Below are 15,607 nucleotides of genomic sequence, written 5' to 3' on the forward strand. Positions count from 1 at the left end.
GTCTTCGACTGGTGGTATATATTAATGTTGTGCGTTTCAATGATACGATTTTATACCTCAGTCGAGGGATACACCACACTTGAGATTTCCACTGTATTCATGAATTCTGGTTCCAGTTGTTGTAGATTTTTATCATCAAATATTACTGCCAAGTTCTGAAAGTTACTCAGCTGTTGTGGCTTGTCATCCTGAAACTATATGTTACAATCTTTCGTTGTCTCTAGTACTGATCATCATATATACGTACACTGTTTTCATCACCGTTTCTGCTGAGTCTGACCACCAATCCACTGCATCCTTTATATCTCGTTTTCACCTGCCATAACTACGTCATCAGCATTCACTAATGTTATCTCTTCCTTTTATCAAAGAAAATACTCTTAGACATTTATCCATATGTGTGATAAACAAAACAGGACACAGTATTCCTCCTTGTCTGGTTCCGGGTTTTTACTTCGAACCGCACACTATCAATCTCCCTGAATCTGACTGTAAATAAACAGCTGTGGAATATACTTTCGATTACTCGTAAATTTGAGGAATACTCTTTTGTGAGGCTCTTCTAATGTCCTAGTTATCTGTATCAGTTCTGTTAAAAGCTTTTCATAAATCTATGGAAGCCAGACATCTGTTCTTGCTCTATTCCTCCTCCCCCCCCCCCTCTCTCTCTCTCTCTCTCTGTATATATATATATATATATAGGGTGGGGGAGGGGGCGAAAATCCTGGGAGCCTTGACGAATGTGTGGAAGTCGAGAACATTATCTCGGAAAGCAAAAATGGCTATGTTTGAAGGAATAGTGGTTCCAACAATGTTGTATGGTTGCGAGGCGTGGGCTATGGATAGAGTTGTGCGCAGGAGGGTGGATGTGCTGGAAATGAGATGTTTGAGGACAATGTGTGGTGTGAGGTAGTTTGATCGAGTAAGTAATGTAAGGGTAAGATAGATGTGTGGAAATAAAAAGAGCGTGGTTGAGAGAGCAGAAGAGGGTGTTTTGAAATGGTTTGGGCACATGGAGAGAATGAGTGAGGAAAGATTGACCAAGAGAATATATGTGTCGGAGGTGGAGGGAACGAGGAGAAGTGGGAGACCAAATCGGAGGTGGAAAGATGCAGTGAAAAAGATTTTGTGTGATCGGGGCCTGAACATGCAGGAGGGTGAAAGGAGGGCAAGGAATAGAGTAAATTGGATCGATGTGGTATACCGGGGTTGACGTGCTGTCAGTGGATTGAATCAGGTCATGTGAAGCGTCTGGGGTAAACCATGGAAAGTTGTGTGGGGCCTGGATGTGGAAAGGGAGCTGTGGTTTCGGGCATTATTGCATGACAGCTAGAGACGGAGTGTGAACGAATGAGGCCTTTGTTGTCTTTTCCTAGTGCTACCTCGCACACATGAGGGGGGAGGGGGATGGTATTCCATGTGTGGCGAGGTGGCGATGGGAATGAATAAGGGCAGACAGTGTGAATTGTGTGCGTGGGTATATATGTATGTGTCTGTCTGTGTATACATATGTGTCCATTGAGATGTATAGGTATGTATATTTGCGTGTGTGGACGTGTATGTATATACATTGTGTATGAGGGTGGGTTGGGCCATTTTTTTCGTCTGTTCCCTTGCGCTACCTCGCAAACGCGGGAGACAGCGACAAAGCAAAATAAATAAATAAAATAAATAAATATATATATATATATATATATATATATATATGTATATATATATATATATATATATATATACATATATATAATTAGGGAATGGATGAAGGCAGCTTGTATGGATATGTACATGTACACATATGCATGTGTCTGTGCATGTATATGTATGTATATGATGAAATATATATATATATATATATATATATATATATATATATATATATATATATATATATATATATATATATATATTTTTTTTTTTTTTTTTTTTTTTTTTTTTTATACTTTGTCGCTGTCTCCCGCGTATTGCGAGGTAGCGCAAGGAAACAGACGAAAGAAATGGCCCAACCCCCCCCATACACATGTACATACACACGTCCACACACACAAATATACATACCTACACAGCTTTCCATGGTTTACCCCGGACGCTTCACATGCCTTGATTCAATCCACTGACAGCACGTCAACCCCTGTATACCACATCGCTCCAATTCACTCTATCCCTTGCCCTCCTTTCACCCTCCTGCATGTTCAGGCCCCGATCACACAAAATCTTTTTCACTCCATCTTTCCACCTCCAATTTGGTCTCCCTCTTCTCCTCGTTCCCTCCACCTCCGACACATATATCCTCTTGGTCAATCTTTCCTCACTCATTCTCTCCATGTGCCCAAACCATTTTAAAACACTCTCTTCTGCTCTCTCAACTACGCTCTTTTTATTTCCACACATCTCTCTTACCCTTACGTTACTTACTCGATCAAACCACCTCACACCACACATTGTCCTCAAACATCTCATTTCCAGCACATCCATCCTCCTGCGCACAACTCTATCCATAGCCCACGCCTCGCAACCATACAACATTGTTGGAACTACTATTCCTTCAAACATACCCATTTTTGCTTTCCGGGATAATGTTCTCGACTTCCACACATTTTTCAAGGCTCCCAAAATTTTCGCCCCCTCCCCCACCCTATGATCCACTTCCGCTTCCATGGTTCCATCCGCTGACAGATCCACTCCCAGATATCTAAAACACTTCACTTCCTCCAGTTTTTCACCATTCAAACTCACCTCCCAATTGACTTGACCCTCAGCCCTACTGTACCTAATAACCTTGCTCTTATTCACATTTACTCTTAACTTTCTTCTTCCACACACTTTACCAAACTCCGTCACCAGCTTCTGCAGTTTCTCACATATATATATATATACACATATATATATTCCTATGAGTCCACTGGAAAAATGAAACACGATAAGTTCCCAAGTGAAACTGCAGGGATGTCTGATCATTATCTTGTGGAGGCGAAGGTGAAGATTTGTAGGGGTTTTCAGAAAAGAAGAGAGAATGTTGGGGTGTAGAAAGTGGTGAGAGTAAGTGAGCTTGGGAAGGAGACTTGTGTGAGGAAGTACCAGGAGAGACTGAGTTCAGAATGGAAAGAGGTGAGAACAAAGGACGTAAGGGGAGTGGAGGAGGAATGGGATGTATTTAGGGAAGCAGTGATGGCTTGCGCAAAAGATGTTTGTGGCTGGAGAAGCGTGGGAGGTGGGCAGACTAGAAAGGGTAGTGGGTGGTGGGATGAAGAAGTAAGATTATTAGTGAAAGAGAAGAGAGGGGCATTTGAACGATTTTTGCAGGAAAATAATGCAAATGAGTGGGAGATGTATAAATGAGAGAGGCAGGTCAAGAGAAAGGTGCAAGAGGTGAAAAAGAGGGCAAATGAGAGTTGGGGTGAGATAGTATCATTAAATTTTAGGGAGAATAAAAACATGTTTTGGAAGGAGGTAAATAAAGCGCGTAAGACAAGGGAACTAATGGGAACTTCAGTGAAGGGGCTAATGGGGACGTGATAACAAGTAATGGTGATGTGAGAAGGAGATGGAGTGAGTATTTTGAAGGTTTGTTGAATGTGTTTGATGATAGATTGGCAGATATAGGGTGTTTTGGTCGAGGTGGTGTGCAAAGTGAGAGGGTTAGGGAAAATGATTTGATAAACAGAGAAGAGGTAGTAAAAGCTTTGCGGAAGATGAAAGCCGGCAAGGCAGCGGGTTTGGATGGTATTGCAGTGGAATTTATTAAAAAGGGGGGTGACGTGACTGTATTGTTGACTGGTTGGTAAGGTTATTTAATGTATGTATGATTCATGGTGAGGTGCCTGAGGATTGGCGGAATGCTTGCATAATGCCACTGTATAAAGGCAAAGGGGACAAAGGTGAGTGCTCAAATTACAGAGGTATCAGTTTGTTGAGTATTCCTGGGAAATCAATTATATGGGAGGGAACTGATTGAGAGGGTGAAGGCATGTACAGAGCATCAGATTGGGGAAGAGCAGTGTGGTTTCAGAAGTGGTAGAGGATGTGTGGATCAGGTGTTTGCTTTAAAGAATGTATGTGAGAAATACTTAGAAAAGCAAATGGATTTGTATGTAGCATTTATGGATATGGCGAAGGCATATGATAGAGTTGATAGAGATGCTCTGTGGAAGGTATTAAGAATATATGGTGGGAGGAAAGTTGTTAGAAGCAGTGAAAAGTTTTTATCGAGGATGTAAGGCATGTGTACGTGTAGGAAGAGAGGAAAGTGACTGGTTCTCAGTGAATGTAGGTTTGCGGCAGGGGTGTGTGATGTCTCCATGGTTGCTTAATTTGTATATGGATGGGGTTGTTAGGGAGGTGAATGCAAGAGTTTTGGAAAGAGGGGCAAGTATGCAGTCTGTTGTGGATGAGAGAGCTTGGGAAGTGAGTCAGTTGTTGTTCGCTGATGATACAGCGCTGGTGGCTGATTCATGTGAGAAACTGCAGAAGCTGGTGACTGAGTTTGGTAAAGTGTGTGCAAGAAGAAAGTTTAGAGTAAATGTGAATAAGAGCAAGGTTATTAGGTACAGTAGGGTTGAGGGTCAAGTCAATTGGGAGGTAAGTTTGAATGGAGAAAAACTGGAGGAAGTAAAGTGTTTTAGATATCTGGGAGTGGATTTGGTAGCGGATGGAACCATGGAAGCGGAAGTGAATCATAGGGTGGGGGAGGGGGCGAAAATTCTGGGAGCCTTGAAGAATGTGTGGAAGTCGAGAACATTATCTCGGAAAGCAAAAATGGGTATGTTTGAAGGAATAGTGGTTCCAACAATGTTGTATGGTTGCGAGGCGTGGGCTATGGATAGAGTTGTGCGCAGTAGGGTGGATGTGCTGGAAATGAGATGTTTGAGGACAATATGTGGTGTGAGGTGGTTTGATCGAGTAAGTAACGTAAGGGTAAGAGAGATGTGTGGAAATAAAAAGAGCGTGGTTGAGAGAGCAGAAGAGGGTGTTTTGAAATGGTTTGGGCACATGGAGAGAATGAGTGAGGAAAGATTGACCAAGAGGATATATGTGTCGGAGGTGGAGGGAACGAGGAGAAGAGGGAGACCAAATTGGAGGTGGAAAGATGGAGTGAAAAAGATTTTGTGTGATCGGGGCCTGAACATACAGGAGGGTGAAAGGAGGGCAAGGAATAGAGTGAATTGGAGCGATGTGGTATACAGGGGTTGACGTGCTGTCAGTGGAGTGAATCAGGGCATGTGAAGCGTCTGGGGTAAACCATGGAAAGCTGTGTAGGTATGTATATTTGCGTGTGTGGACGTGTGTATGTACATGTGTATGGGGGGGGGTTGGGCCATTTCTTTCGTCTGTTTCCTTGCGCTACCTCGCAAACGCGGGAGACAGCGACAAAGTATAAAAAAAAAAAAAAGAAAAAAAAAAATATATATATATATATATATATATATATATATATATATATATATATATATATATATATATATATATACACACACAGGGAGATGTTCCGTACTCCAATTGCTTGTCGTTACACGACGAATGAAAAGTCACTTTGGCGAGGCTGTATCATCATCTGTTGACGAACGGGAGTACAGTCTCGTCGGAGAACTCGCTCCCAAGGAGTCCATCATTACCCTGCTTCTGACCGCAGGTCAGTCTCGAAATTACAGGAGCCCATAAAATGGGTTCCTGGGGCTATATAACATACACGAGTGTCTGTCTGTGTGTGCGGCTGCATTTAATTGTCTGAAGCCAATTCAACGTAAAGAATCACTGCAATAAAACCTAACACAACATCTTAACAATTCCATTTAAAGAAAGAAAAAATAAAGACCTCGCACCAGCCAGGACGAAGCACAGACGCCGAATTGAGGTAAACGTTAATGGAATAAGGTTGACATTCCTGCAGGTTTGTCCAGGAAAAGTTTCGGAGGAGCAGTAAACATTATAATGCCAAAAACTGAGACCTTACGATTCCGGGGTCTCTCTCTCTCTCTCTCTCGCTCTCGACCCGGCGTCCCTCCTGACACCTCCAGTCTGCTCGCCATCGCCGGGAGGACACACACACACACACACACACACACACACACACACACACACACACACACACACAAGAAATTCAGTCATCTGACCACGGTATTCTGACCGGAAGACATCACAGCAGTAGACATGTTAGAAAACCCTTGATTCGCTCTTCCCTGTGGATCACCAACTCAACGCGCCCGCCCCACAGTCCCCCGGCACCTCACACATCACGACCTGGCCAACATGACTCACAGAACCACCAACGGTAGAACATTACATGGACATGGAGACGAAGAAAAAAATATCGTCTGCTGTTTGTTTCGGATTACACCACTATATTAAGGAATCTACTCGCCTTCTATCATCCTCTAAGGCCATATCTTACACCCTCTAAAGAACCCCCTTAACCCCCCCACCCCTACTCAACCCCACTCCTCTCTACGATGGCAAGAAATAAAGGCTCTGATTTTACAGGTGTTTGTGGCCTGATTGCAAGACGCCCACACCGTACATCATGGTGGCTGCAGCGGAGGGTGAGTTGTACGCACCAGAGACAACTGTACCATGAGGGAAAACCTTGATTTCTAAGTTCTTTTATGGATTGAATCACTGACTCACTTTTATTGCCCTATAACTCAGGCCTTACGACCTGGGAATAGAGAGAAAAAGACGGGGAGAAAGAGAGAGGGAGAGAGACAGAAAGAGAGAGAAAGAGGGAGGGAGGGAGGGGGAGAGGTAAATAAGTAGACACACACACACACACACACACACACACACACACACACACACACACACACACACACACACAGGAGCCTCCGTGGTGTAGTGGTAAGCGTTACTGACACGACTTAGCATGGGTACGTCCGGGGTCGGCCGCATGGTTTTGAATCCTGTGCGCGAAGAGTCGGCCCACATCCAACTCAGGTGTTTATCCTCCTTCGAGAATGGTCGATAAATTGGGTACCTAGCTCAGGCTAGTGTGTGTGTATGTGTGTGTCTGTGAGTCTGTCTGTGTGCAAACATATACCGGGGTAAAGACATGGTAGGTACATACAAGGGTAAGAGAAGGGGCAACACGAGTGTAAAACTCTCTCTCCCCGTAACACACCAATAGTGATCACACACACGCACACATACACAACACACACACACACACACACACACACACACACACACACACACACACACACAGCATATGAGGCTTCCAACCAATAAAAATTCTTAAAGTTTAAACAACTTTTCCTGGAAGAATCCAATTTCCGTTCTGTTAAGTCCGAATGTTACCGGCACTGGAGAAGCCAAACTGCCTCCAAGTTCCCCGCCACCAGTGTTTGCTGAGGAGGAGGAGGAGGAGGAAGAGGAGGAGGAGGTCGGACGGACGCACGAGGGAGGAAGACAGGAAGGGAACAGGCAATATACGGAAGAAATGAGCTAACAACGCACTGGATAAAATGGATGATGAAAGTACAAGTGAGACATGGAAACGAGGCCGATGAACAGAGGAGAGAAAAAGGGAGATAAAGAAAGAAGAGAGAAATGATGTGGTATTAGGGATGAGAGTGGGAGAGGGGGGTGTGGTGAAGCAAGGCAAACACGAAGGGATGGGGACATAAAGATCATGAAAGAAAAGTGTATTTAAATGAAGGTGAAGACAGATAAGAAGACACAGAGTATGAAGGAATAGAAAGGTAATGAATGACGGAGAATGAAAGGACAGAAAGATAAGAAGCGATAAAGAATAAAGGAATAAAAACAAATAAAAAACAAGAGGAGACAGAGATTGAAGGAACAGAAAGATATAAAGAGATAGAGATTGAAGGAACAGGAAGGTAAGAGGAGACAGAGACTCAAGGAAAAGACATATATGAAGAAACAGAGAATGAAAAAAACAGAAAAACAATAAAGAGACGGAGACTGAAGGAACAGAAAATAGGAAGAGACAGAAAAAAGGAACAGAAAGATAGAGGAGATAGAGTAAAGGAAAAAAGGAAGATAAGAAGATACAGAAGAGAGATAATGCAAAGGCAAGGAGAACCAGAGGGTACTGATGTAGGCTGCGGAACTCAGACTTACTTCCGCACTTTGTGACGAGCGTTGGAACACACGGGTCTCAAGTGTTGTACTGGGACTCCCTCAGGAGCAGGAGGTGGCACGAGGACACGAGCGGGTCCTTAGCCTTTGAGAAAATCAGGGACGTCGCCAGAGAGAATGGCAGAGGAACAGAGAGGAAAAAAAAAGCTCTTCTGAAGACAAAAAGGTTGAGTGCGAAAGGAGAGGAAATGGACAAAGAAAAGCGAGAGATAAAATAAAGTCAAGAATTACAACGACGGAGCTTCAACAGCGAGAGGAAAATAGTTTGATAAAAGAATGAGAAGAAATGTGTAATGAAGATGGGTGAGAGGAGGACAAGACACAAGAATCTGGTCAAAGGTGGTAACCATTCGATGGACGGGAATTCGGCGTGCGAGAGACTATAACTTTCCATAATAAACCAATCACTATCACTTTCTATACTTTTGGAGAGATCGAGAAAAGTTGTAAAGAAAAAACAAAATAAGTATATTAAAAACAGGAGAAAACTTTACAAGAACTGAAGAAACGCGTTCGTCCTTCAAGTACAGAGGATTGAGTGTGTGGGCTGCACTATTGCCACACAGCTGCTTACAGAAGCCAGAGGAGTAATAGAGGGAAGGGAGTGAGTGTGTGTTAGTTTGACTCAAAGACGTGTTTATCATCCCTGTGCTTCTCTATCATTGTCTTCTAACTTCTTGAGAAAGACAATATGACCCTTCAGCACAACAGGACGAGACCCTTGGGTATCATGGCCTGGTGGCCTTTGACCTGACGCACACGGGTCAGGTCATCAGTTAAGCCATCGTACGCAAGGGTGGTACCGCCGTGCTCTAGGTTCGTGTCGCCGTGTGCAAGGGTAGTAAAGTCGTGCTTAAGAATCGTAACGTCGCACCCAAGGATCGTGCCATCGTGCTCAAGGATCTTTAAGTCACACTCAAGGATCGCAACATCGTGATACAAGATCGTAACATCGTGATACAAGATCGTAACATCGTGCCATAAGATCGTAACATCGTGCTACATAATCGTATCTTCATGCTCAAAGATCGTAGCGTCGTCGTGTTTAATAAGAGTTGTACCACCGTTCTCAAGAGGATGGGTTCACAATCAGAGGAAACCACAATTCTATTCCACAATACCAGTCAATATTTCAAGGTTAGGTTAGATAACTACTTAAACATCAATTTTCGACTCTTGATCAAGGAATATATTTCCCAACTTCATATATATATATATATATATATATATATATATATATATATATATATATATATATATATATATATATATATATATATATATATGCCATGGCCTCGCTCCCTGCTTTCATCGACTAACAAGAAGAGAAATTAAGGCAAACATCCAGCCAGCCATTTTTCCACTCTCCGGAACCGACGCGAAATTAGCTCTTCGTCTTAAGAAGATGAAAGAAGACTCATAAATAATTCACCCCAATGAGATGGAAGGTTTGAGTTCATCCTCCAGAATTCTTTTGTACCAGACTGGAAGAGATGAAGGTATTACTGAAAATAATGGGATGCAAGGCTAATCATCCACGCAAAGTCACACGCACAAGCACACACGCAAGCGCGCGCGCGCGCGCGCACACACACACACACACACACGTATATATACATATATATGAGAGACAGAGGGAGAGAGAGACTACCTACCTACCTATCTACCAACCTACCTACATAACTACCTATCTACCAACCTACCTACCTACCTATCTACCAACCTACCTACCTACCTACCTACCTACCTACATACTTACTACCTACCTACCTACGAATAGCTACCTACGACGAGATCTAGCCATAATGGCGAGGCTAGTGCGTGAGGGAGAAGGACAGGGGATAAGGACAAGCTGTATCACGGGTGCAGCAGACGGCTGGGCGACACAGACACCAGGGTGGTGGCGCGGGGGACACACACGACTCGACCAACAAGAACTCGCACAATACGTCTCCTCAGGATCTGTATTGTTTGTGTCTGGGCTCAGCCACATGTGGGGGACGTGCATTATCTCTCTCTCTCTCTCTCTCTCTCTCTCTCTCTCTCTCTCTCTCTCTCTCTCTCTCTCTCTCTCTCTCTCTCAATTCATCTATCTGATTATATATATATATATATATATATATATATATATATATATATATATATATATATATATATATATATATGTGTGTGTGTGTGTGTGTGAGTGTGTGTGTGTGCGCGCGCGCCAGCATGAGTTCAAACTGAAAGTGACAAGTCACCTTTTGTTGAGACAATATCCTTGTGACGACAGTCTCGTCTAAGAACTTCTCACCCCAAAAGAGTCCGTCCATCCTTCCCGTGCTATATAGAAGTAGCGCAACCACGGAGCTGCAGGAGCTCCTCATAGGGCGTTCAGACTCCGCTCTCAGCATGAGGTCATCATCGAACGAGCCTGTGTAATCGTCAAGTCTTGGGGATATATATATATATATATTTATTTTTATTCATTTTGCTTTGTCGCTGTCTCCCGCGTTAGCGAGGTAACGCAAGGAAACAGACGAAAGAATGGCCCAACCCGCCCACATACACATGTATATACATACACGTCCACAAACGCAAATATACATACCTATACATCTCAATGTACACATATATATACACACACAGACATATACATATATACACATGTACATAATTCATACTGTCTGCCTTTATTTGTTCCCATCGCCACCTCGCCACACATGGAATAACAACCCCTTCCCTCCTCATGTGTGCGAGGTAGCGCTAGGAAAAGACACCAAAGGCTCCATTCGTTCACACTCAGTCTCTAGCTGTCATGTAATAATGCACCGAAACCACAGCTCCCTTTCCACATCCAGGCCCCACACACTTTCCATGGTTTACCCCAGACGCTTCACATGCCCTGGCTCAATCCATTGACAGCACGTCGACCCCGGTATACCACATCGCTCCAATTCACTCTATTCCTTGCACGCCTTTCACCCTCCTGCATGTTCAGGCCCCGATCACACAAAATCTTTTTCACCCCTTCTTTCCACCTCCAATTTGGTCTCCCACTTCTCGTTCCCTCGACCTCTGACACATATATCCTCTTGGTCAATCTTTCCTCACTCATTCTCTCCATGTGACCAAACCATTTCAAAATACCCTCTTCTGCTCTCTCAACCACACTCTTTTTATTTCCACACATCTCTCTTACCCTTACATTACTTACTCGATCAAACCACCTCACACCACACATTGTCCTCAAACATCTCATTTCCAGCACATCCACCATCCTGCGCAAAACTCTATCCATAGCCCACGCCTCGCAACCATACAACATTGTTGGAACCACTATTCCTTCAAACATACACATTTTTGCTTTCCGCGATAATGTTCTCGACTTCCAAACATTCTTCAAGGCTCCCAGAATTTTCGCCTTCTCCCCCACCCTATGATTCACTTCCGCTTCCATGGTTCCATCCGCTGCCAGATCCACTCCCAGATATCTAAAACACTTCACTTCCTCCAGTTTTTCTCCATTCAAACTTACCTCCCAATTGACTTGACCCTCAACCCTACTGTACCTAATAACCTTGCTCTTATTCACATTTACTCTTAACTTTCTATTTTCACACACTTTACCAAACTCAGTCACCAGCTTCTGCAGTTTCTTACATGAATCAGCCACCAGCGCTGTATCATCAGCGAACAACAACTGACTCACTTCCCAAGCTCTCTCATCCACAACAGACTGCATACTTGCCCCTCTTTCCAAAACTTTGGCATTCACCTCCCTAACAACCCCATCCATAAACAAATTAAACAACCATGGAGACATCACACACCCCTGCCGTAAACCTACATTCACTGAGAACCAATCACTTTCCTCTCTTCCTACACGTACAAATGCCTTACATCCTCGATAAAAACTTTTCACTGCTTCTAACAACTTGCCTCCCACACCATATATTCTTAAAACCTTCCACAGAGTATCTCCATCAACTCTATCATATGTCTTCTCCAGATCCATAAATGCTACATACAAATCCATTTTCTAAGTATTTCTCACATACATTCTTCAAAGCAAACACCTGATCCACACATCCTCTACCACTTCTGAAACCACACTGCTCTTCCCCAATCTGATGCTCTGTACATGCCTTCACCCTCTCAATCAATACCCCCAATATAATTTACCAGGAATACTCAACAAACTTATACCTCTGTAATTTGAGCACTCACTCTTATCCCCTTTGCCTTTGTACAGTGGCACTATGCAAGCATTCCGCCAATCCTCAGGCAACTCACCATACATACATACATCATATATACATTAAATAACCTTACCAACCAGTCAACAATACAGTCACCCCCTTTTTTAATAAATTCCACTGCAATACCATCCAAACCTGCTGCCTTGCCGGCTTTCATCTTCCGTAAAGCTTTTACTACCTCTTCTCTATTTACCAAATCATTTTCCCTAACCCTCTCACTTTGCACACCACCTCGACCAAAACACTCTATATCTGCCACTCTATCATCAAACACATTCAACAAACCTTCAAAATACTCACTCCATCTCCTTCTCACATCACCACTACTTGTTGTCACCTCCCCATTAGCCACCTTCACTGAAGTTCCCATTTGCTCCCTTGTCTTACGCACTTTATTTACCTCCTTCCAAAACATCTTTTTATTCTCCCTGAAATCTAATGATACTCTCTCACCCCAACTCTCATTTGCCCTCTTTTTCACATCTTGCACCTTTCTCTTGACCTCCTGCCCCGTTCTTTTATACCTCTCCCACTCATTTGCATTTTTCCCTGCAAAAATCGTCTAAATGCCTCTCTCTTCTCTTTCACTAATAATCTTACTTCCTCATTCACCACTCACTACCTTTTCTAATCAACCCACCTCCCACGCTTCTATTGCCATAAGCATCTTTTGCGCAAGCCATCACTGCTTCCCTAAATACATCCCATTCCTCCCCCACTCCCCTTACCTCCTTTGTTCTCACCTTTTTTCCATTCTGTACTCAGTCTCTCCTGGTACTTCCTCACACAAGTCTCCTTCCCAAGTTCACTTACTCTCACCACTCTCTTCACCCCAACATTCTCTCTTCTTTTCTGAAAACCCCCACAAATCTTCACCTTCGCCTCCACAAGATAATGATCAGACATCCCTCCAGTTGCACCTCTCAGCACATTAACATCCAAAAGTCTCTCTTTCGTGCGTCTATCAATTAACACGTAATCCAATAACGCTTTCTGGCCATCTCTCCTACTTACATACGTATACTTATGTATATCTCGCTTTTTAAACCAGGTATTCCCAATCACCAGTCCTTTTTCAGCACATAAATCTACAAGCTCTTCACTATTTCCATTTACAACACTGAACACACCATGTATACCAATTATTCCCTCAACTGTCACATTACTCACCTTTACATTCAAATCACCCATCACTATAACACGGTCTTCTGCATCAAAACCACTAACACAATCATTCAGCTGCTCCCAAAACACTTGCCTCTCATGATCTTTCTTCTCATGCCCAGGTGCATATGCACCAATTATCACCCATCTCTCTCCATCAACCTTCAGTTTTACCCATATCAATCTAGAATTTACTTTCTTACACTGTATCACATACTCCCACAACTCCTGATTCATATATATATATATATATATATATATATATATATATATATATATATATATATATATATATATATATATATTGGAAAGGATCACAATTTTGCGCGTGATCAAGATATTTCTATGAGTCCACGGGGAAAATGAAACACGATAAGTTCCCAAGTGCACTTTCGTGTAATAATCACATCATCAGGGGAGACACAAGAGAGAAATAGAAGTCAGTCGATATACATCGAAGAGACGAAGTTAGGACGCCATTTGGTAAACATGCGATTTAAGAAATGGCGTCCTAGCTTCGTCTCTTCGATGTATATCAGCTGACTTATATTTCTTGTATTTCCCCTGACGATGTGATTATTACACGAAAGTGCACTTGGGAACTTATCATGTTTCATTTTCCCCGTGAACTCATAGGAATTTTTTTTTTCTGCTTTGTCGCTGTCTCCCGCGTTTGCGAGGTAGCGCAAGGAAACAGACGAAAGAAATGGCCCAACCCACCCCCATACAAATGTATATACATACACGTCCACACACTCAAATATACATACCTACACAGCTTTCCATGGTTTACCCCAGACGCTTCACATGCCCTGATTCAATCCACTGACAGCACGTCAACCCCGGTATACCACATCGATCCAATTCACTCTATTCCTTGCCCGCCTTTCACCCTCCTGCATGTTCAGGCCCCGATCACACAAAATCTTTTTCACTCCATCTTTCCACCTCCAATTTGGTCTCCCACTTCTCCTCGTTCCCTCCACCTCCGACACATATATCCTCTTGGTCAATCTTTCCTCACTCATTCTCTCCATGTGCCCAAACCATTTCAAAACACCCTCTTCTGCTCTCTCAACCACGCTCTTTTTATTTCCACACATCTCTCTTACCCTTACGTTACTTACTCGATCAAACCACCTCACACCACACATTGTCCTCAAACATCTCATTTCCAGCACATCCACCATCCTGCGCACAACTCTATCCATAGCCCACGCCTCGCAACCATACAATATTGTTGGAACCACTATTCCTTCAAACATACCCATTTTTGCTTTCCGAGATAATGTTCTCGACTTCCACACATTCTTCAAGGCTCCCAGAATTTTCGCCCCCTCCCCCACCCTATGATCCACTTCCGCTTCCATGGTTCCATCCGCTGCCAGATCCACTCCCAGATATCTAAAACACTTTACTTCCTCCAGTTTTTCTCCATTCAAACTTACCTCCCAATTATATATATATATATATATATATATATATATATATATATATATATATATATATATATATATATATATATATATATATTAGGATCTCTTTCCCAAGAGGTCGTGCCCCTCCAAGGTCTGCGCTATTTCCAGTAGCAGGATTATGATAGACTCCTTTGGCGTAAGAAGTTCTTTGACGAGACTATCCAGCCAGTGATAAGCCCTCGCCAAAGGTGACTTTCTCCTCGTCGTTTGACTTCCGGCAGGAGGAGGCCGGCAGCACCTGTATTACTGGATTCTCTATGCATGAGGTCACATCCAGAGGGTAAAAAAAAGGGTCACCTTTGACAAGGCTCTATCATCGTGTGGCGACAAAACAGAGCACGGTCTTGTCAAAGGAACTCTCACTTCAAAGGGTCCATCTTGTCTCTGCAACTGAACGTAGCACAGCGTTGGGCTGCTGGAGCCTTCTGTGTGTGTGTGTGTGTGTGTGTGTGTGTGTGTGTGTGTGTGTGTGTGTGTGTGTGTGTGTGTGTGTGTTTGTGCGTGTGTGTGTGTGTGTGTGTGTGTGTGTGTGTGTGTGTGTGTGTGTGTGTTTGTGTGTGTGTGTGTGTGTTGATCACGTATTTGTACAGTACGGGAAACAGTTCTTTACTTGTAAGGCCCCGTCTCCTGAAC

This window comes from Panulirus ornatus, chromosome 13 (genome assembly GCF_036320965.1).
Source record: "Panulirus ornatus isolate Po-2019 chromosome 13, ASM3632096v1, whole genome shotgun sequence".
In the NCBI taxonomy this organism is placed as follows: Eukaryota; Metazoa; Arthropoda; class Malacostraca; order Decapoda; family Palinuridae; genus Panulirus; species Panulirus ornatus.